The sequence below is a fragment of the Oncorhynchus gorbuscha genome, linkage group LG12 (genome assembly GCF_021184085.1).
Source record: "Oncorhynchus gorbuscha isolate QuinsamMale2020 ecotype Even-year linkage group LG12, OgorEven_v1.0, whole genome shotgun sequence".
NCBI classification, from domain to species: domain Eukaryota; kingdom Metazoa; phylum Chordata; class Actinopteri; order Salmoniformes; family Salmonidae; genus Oncorhynchus; species Oncorhynchus gorbuscha.
In genome coordinates, this window is record NC_060184.1 from 39414649 (window position 1) to 39421325 (window position 6677).

Genomic DNA, 6677 nt, shown 5'->3' on the forward strand with positions numbered 1-6677 from the left:
ATGAAGAGAGTGGACAGAGAAATAGAAACTTCACTCTATCCAATCAGAGCAGCAGGGTCAACACAGAGCCTGCCTTTCTCTTTACAGCCAGGCAAACTAGCCAGTTGAGTCATTTAGACCATGTAAAACCTTGCACATGACTTGACTAAAAGACAGTACATTATGGTTTAGTAACTCTTGTGACTGAATGACATGAGTAAGATGCACCCCAAAAAAGTTACTTTCTTCCAATCGCGGATAATTACAACAAAAACTACTTGGATCATAATGGCACCCAGAAAATTGCCCATATCCGTTTTGATACTCGTTTTGTCCGACTTCACGGCCCTATTGTTTACCCATGGTCTGTTTCCTGCCATATTCAACAGTACCGAGAAGACAAGATCACCTGTTCCTACATGTATGACTATAGATTACATAGGACGTGTGTCTCTGTCATTAAGGGCAGGCTGTGGTTCACAAACATTTTCTAGAACCCTTGCACAAAAAGGCGTCATCGAACATTATGTGTGTTTAGTATGCAAGGGCAGGCTGAGATCTAGCAAGACAACCACGATGTCGAAGAGTACAAACAACCACCGTTGGTTTCACCGATAACACCAACAGGCATTAGGTTGAAAATAAGTCGTCAACTTACCAATTCAGCATGAAGTAAACTTCACCGGGTGAAACTCATATCTTGGCCTGTGAGATCAGAGAAGGGAAAACTGTAATAAGTCAGGGCCTAATCTCTGGAGATTAGGATCCTTCCCTGAAACCAGTAAATCCTTAAAACTATGGACATGACCTCACAGATGGACTGGAGACAGACACAGGCGCGCACACACACACCACCATAAAGGCTTGGGAAGAGAGGACTGGCATGGCAAATGTCTCACTAGAACAATAAAGCTGAACGATGTGACTCGTAATGTGTTCAAACAAACAATGGAGCTGTTCTTTATTACGTCGACTGATGTTCAGTGTGTGTGTGTGTGTGTGTGTGTGTGTGTGTGTGTGTGTGTGTGTGTGTGTGTGTGTGTGTGTGTGTGCTGGGCTACCCTGTCTTTCCCAGACCTTACACAGTATGTCCATTTTTTTTATAGATGGATAACTGCAACATGGCTGAGAAGAGGACAAGAGGACCGGACGGGGGGATAACATGATACCTCAGTCAACACAAAGGATGGAAATGGCAATATGGAATCAGATGGCTGACCTAGAACAGACAGAGCTGAGAAAAGGCACGCGAGGGTTTCAGCATGCCACCCCTCAGATGGAGGTGAGAGAATGCTGGGTGATGTGGTTAGGAAACCGTGTGTCAAAAGAGAACAAGAGAGAGAGAGAGACTATGTGTCCTAGGTAGCAGCTGATTCCTTCCGTCTCCAATATTGGTCATTCTAAAATCTGCACAGTATTTTTCGGGTCTACAAATATATTTCACCCCACTGTTTCCCTGACCCTGGTGTTCAAGTGGACAACCACAGGTCAACTGAAGTCAGGATCTGTCATCTGTCCCATTGCAACTCCACCAGATGACCAGGTGTTGGACTGACAGATACAAGGTTGCTGGTTCGAGTCCCACTTGGTTTACCTACATCTTCAGCAATAGAATGTTGTTTACCTCACCAGTATCAAAACAAACAACCCCCTGAAGGAAGACCCAAACAAACACAAGTACCACTTACAGTATGAAGCGGGCAAGACCGTGATACCACTACCAGCATCTCCAAACACAACAAACCTTGGCCTGTGTGAGTGTGTGTGTGTTTCCTCATATAAATCTCCACGGGCAGACCAATAGAGCTTGGGGACAGCAGCATGCCTGAATACCAGCCAACATCATCACACATAAAATGCTGTTGAAGTCGGAAGTTTACATACACCTTAGCCAAATACATTTTTCACCTGTCCTGACATTTAATCCTAATACAAATTCCCTGTCTCAGTTAGGATCACCACTTTATTTTAAGACTGTGAAATGTAATAATAATAGTAGAGAGAATTATTTATTTCAGCTTCTATTTCTTTCATCACATTCCCAGTGGGTCAGAAGTTTGCATACACTCAATTAGTATTTTGTAGCATTGCCTTTAAATTGGTTAACTTGGGTCAAACTTTCAGGTAGCCTTCCACAAGCTTCCCACAATAAATTAGGTGAATTTTGGCCCATTCCTCCTAACAGAGCTGATGTAACGGAGTCAGGTTTTTAGGCCTCCTTGCTCGCACACACTTCCAGTTCTGCCCACAAATGTTCTATAGGATTGAGGTCAGGGCTTTCTGATGGCCACTCCAATACCTTGACTTTGTTGTCCTTAAGCCATTTTGCCACAACTTTGGAAGTATGCTTGGGGTCATTGTTCATTTGGAAGACCCATTTGAGACCAAGCGTTAACTTCCTGACTGATGTCTTGAGATGTTGCTTCAATATATATCCACATAATTTTCCACCCTCATGATGCCATCTATTTTGGGAAATGCACCAGTCTCTCCTGCAGCAAAGCACCCCCACAACATGATTCTGCCACCCCGTGCTTCACGGTTGGGATGGTGTTCTTTGGCTTGCAAGCCTCCCCCTTTATCCTCCAAATATAACGATGGTCATTATGGCCAAACAGTTCTACTTTTGTTTCATCAGACCAGAGGACATTTCTCCAAAAAGTACAATCTTTTTCCCCATGTGCAGTTGCAAACCGTAGTCTGGCTTTTTTAATGGCAGTGACTTTTTCCTTGCTGAGTGGCCTTTCAGGTTATGTCAATATAGGACTCGTTTTACTGTGGATATAGATGCTTTTGTACCTGTATCTTCACAAGGTCCTTTGCAGTTGTTCTGGGATTGATTTGCACTTTTCGAGTACTGAACACATCTCCTTCCTGAGTGGTATGACGTCTGCGTGGTCCCATGGTGTTAATACTTGCATACTATTGTTTGTACAGATGAACGTGAGACCTTCTGGTGTTTGGAAATTGCTCCCAAGGATGAACCAGACTTGTGGAGGTCTACAGAAAAAGATTCTGAGGTCTTGACTGATTATTTTCAATTTCCCATGATGTCAAGCAAAGAAGCACTGAGTTTGAAGGTAGGCCTTGAAATACATCCACGGGTACACCTCCAATTGTCTCTAATGATGTCAATTATCAGAAGCTTCTAAAGTCATGAAATCATTTTCTGGAATTTTCCCTAGCTGTTTAAAGGCACAGTCAATTTACTGCATGTAAACTTCTGACTCACTGGAATCGTGATACAGTGAATTATAAGTGAAATAATCTGTCTGTAAACAATTCTTGGAAATTACTTGTGTCAAAGTAGTCCTAACCGACCTGCCAAAACTATAGTTCGTTAACAAGAAATTTGTGGAGAGGTTGAAAAAAATAGTTTTAACAACTTCAACCTAAGTGTATGTAAACTTCTGACTTCAACTGTGCTTTGATTTACTGACAGTCAATGCTGAAGGGAAGAAGTATGCAATTCATCTTTTGACTATTTTAACTTGGTCATGGCTGCATTTTTGTCACCCATAGTAGGCCTAGCTCATACAAAAATAACTGTACTGGGGATACTCGAAGCTGACTAGCTTAGCTATTTATAATTACATTTAAAACTAATAAAAGACATAGCATTAACAACCATTTCCACAAATGCATACAAAGCACTGGAGCTGCTGCTGGATTAATAAATGGCAATGAAATGACTGCAAATGTTCACCCAGTTTGCTGACCCGGATGTAGTCTTTAAGCTTGTGATACAGCAAAAAATGTTCAACAGTCTGCGTCCCGGAAAATGGACATAGGACAGGAGAATTAGGTCCTCCATAGACATACCTCTCCATCATCTGTCCTCTAAACACAGTATGTGTGTGTGTGTGTGTGTCCTCTACCACGAAGAGCCACACAGGAGGAGTCGTATCCTTCTATTTTAGCCGCCTAAACCGGTGTCCATTCCCTGGGACTTGTTTTGGTCGACAAACACACACACACAGCAACCTGATTCACAATGCAGCATCAGCCATTCCATTAACACAGCACAGTCAACATCCATTACAGAATCACTGCATTGTGTAATAAACGCCTTATATCACCTTTTAGGGAACAGGGCCCACAACCTGTCAAATATGCAGCAGCCATGTTTTACACAAGCACCATCTGAGTATTGGCCAATGAACAAACATCCTCAATCTGTATTTAGCCTAAGCTTCCCCCTCAAACAATTACCATACCTTTTGGTCCGAAATAAAACACCCACACACTAAGCTTCTTAACCCATCTCTCCTCATCAGAATCAGTGTTAGGCTACATTGTGGCTTCTATGCCATGCAGGTAAGGTAATTGATTTTGTGTGAGGGAGGAAAGGTAGGGCAATGTTTGTCTCTCTAATCACCATAAAAGTGCTTATGGCACTGTCAATACTGACCTGCGTAGGGTTCACACACACAGCAGACATACTGTGGCAGGAGCTACTGAACTCAACACACGCAGTCACACAGACAGACATAAACTCTTCAATAGAGATCAGTTAAGAGACCTAAAGACATTGCATTAAGTAGCTATTATTGTTACCTTTGTTTTACAGTACAGTTGTTATTGTGGTAAACTAGTGTTTTTAGCCATTATAAACCCCTCATTTCCTACCGGTCTAATGAAAAGCATGCGACACACAAACATATGGTAATACTGTTCTCTTTCTTCATCTGGCAGTTTATTACTTATTCAATCCATTCTAATTCTAGTGACCAACAGCAACCTATTTCCTACACAAGGTCAATTCGACCATTCTTGGGTTAATATCTTTGGTAGAAGCTAAGAAAACGGGCACTTTTCATTGCATTTCGACCGAGTCCTGGCCAAAGTGTCTCCACCCCCCCCCCCATCAGCTAAATGCCACTTCAAACCCAGAGATCGTAAAAAATAAAAAGTGTCTCCAAACACTTCTTGTTCCCTGTCACTGACCGCACGTACATACAGGACATTGGCCCCGCGCGTGCACGCGAACAGGTGGCGGTTCCGCGTACAGGTGTGTGTCCGTAATTCCCTAGCGTCAACATACATAGTAACTGTTCATTGGTCAAATGCTAATGTAAATAGTTGTCTTTCTCAATCATTTCATAACAGCAAATGTGCAACATATACAGCAAATGTGCAACATATGGGAAAACGCAATGGAACAATGGACTATCTAATGCATTTCGCTGTCTGCTCATTCTTACAGAAATCAGCCACGATAGCTCAAGAGAAGTATATTGGCTGGCCGTTGTTTCTAGATTTTCTTCCCACCTGGCGTGTGAATGGACGACGCGGAACGTGCATGGCAAATGATTTTACACCGCTCATACAGCCCTAAAACATCAGCACAATCGCGTACGTTAGCAGGCTAACGGTTAGCGGTCTAACATCAGCAGACATCGTCGGCATGAGTTGTAATCTAGCCATTTCCACAACATGTAAAAAAATATATTAAAAAAATAGAGCAAGCTATTGTTCAATCAATCGTATGTTTGTTCATAGCTAGCTAGTAGCTGCCATATATATTTTTAAACCCAAATAGTGTTGAAGAGGGCTTAGCTACGTAGCATCCAACAGTAGCTATAGCAAGTGCATCCGTCTCACGCAGAGCAAGCAGCGCGCCAGTATACTTTTATGGGCAAGCAAGCTTGATATCCCTGGTGCTGTCTGTCCCGTCAGCTAACGCTAGCAGCTAGCCAGCCGCTAGCTTGGCGGAGGAAACGTCGATTTGTCAAGTTTCTGACGGTGATAAACAGCTGCACGGCTAGACAGCTAACGCTGCACACCATCTGGGACGCCGTTCCATTTATTTTTTGTTTTTTTTGAACGAACGCGACGGATGAATATGACAGCCATGCACGTGTTGTGCGCGCATGTACACGAGCTATAATTATTATTATTTTTTTGCATCAAACCACGAACGAGACCCGTCCCTTTCGAAAATAACACACATGATTTGCCCCCGTTTCTGCAACGTAGCAGCGGCTTTCCTATCGGGTGGTGCGGAAATTCGCTTGCAGACTGGCCGCTCTGCTAGAGATGGGAGTTGAAGAGTCTCACGGCTTTTTCAACCACCAATATGAACAAGATGTTTTCTCTCTCCGAACCCATATACATGACACCCATATACATATGAATCGTACAGCTGTGGTGCTCAGCAACACATCTCCAATGTCCCACTTGCAGGCAATTTGAGGCAAAAAGACAGAAACATGTATATACCCTTACGTGAATTGGTGGTCGACGAGAACGGATTAAATCCGATGTGAAAAATGATGCTTGCAGAGGCTGGGCTGGGATTTTCTCTCTTGCTTCCAGCTGCTGTATCTCCCGCCCTCTCTCTGTCCCTCTCACACACTCTCTCTCTCTCTCTCTCTCTCTTCCCTTGTCTCTCTTTATCCCTCCCTTCCAACAAACCCGGTCCTGGTGTACCACTCGCCCTCCAGTGGAGATTAGCCCGATGCGGTTCGAGGAACTCCACTCTGGGTGCGCGCGTGCGTGTTGGCGTGCGTGCGTGTGAGCCGCAGATGAATGGCAAGTTGTCATGGACAGTGAGGTATCGACTTCCCTTCCCTACAATGCAAACAGCAATTGTCTAGGTCTGCCGATCAACACACATGAGCGCGTTTCTTACAATATAGCATAGCTGCCTAGGCTATGGAGTAAGGGAATATTATGTTATGAGTGCTCAACCCACT

General features: G+C 43.6%; 1 protein-coding gene across 4 annotated transcripts in view; it reads right to left on the bottom strand.

Annotated features, from left to right (window-relative positions):
• LOC123990995 (1-phosphatidylinositol 4,5-bisphosphate phosphodiesterase beta-4-like) overlaps positions 1-6385 on the bottom strand; it is a 176327-nt gene extending 169942 nt beyond the window's left edge. The window contains exons 1-2 of one of the 4 annotated variants that reach the window (XM_046292085.1): positions 6208-6385; positions 638-684 (exon numbers count right to left, since the gene is read on the bottom strand). The gene's annotated coding sequence lies outside the window, so the exon portion shown is untranslated. Of the gene's footprint in view, positions 1-637; positions 685-6201 lie in introns of all 4 variants that reach the window. The other 3 variants (XM_046292080.1, XM_046292081.1, XM_046292082.1) reach the window with 3 other exon arrangements.
• Between the last annotated feature and the right edge of the window lie 292 nt (positions 6386-6677).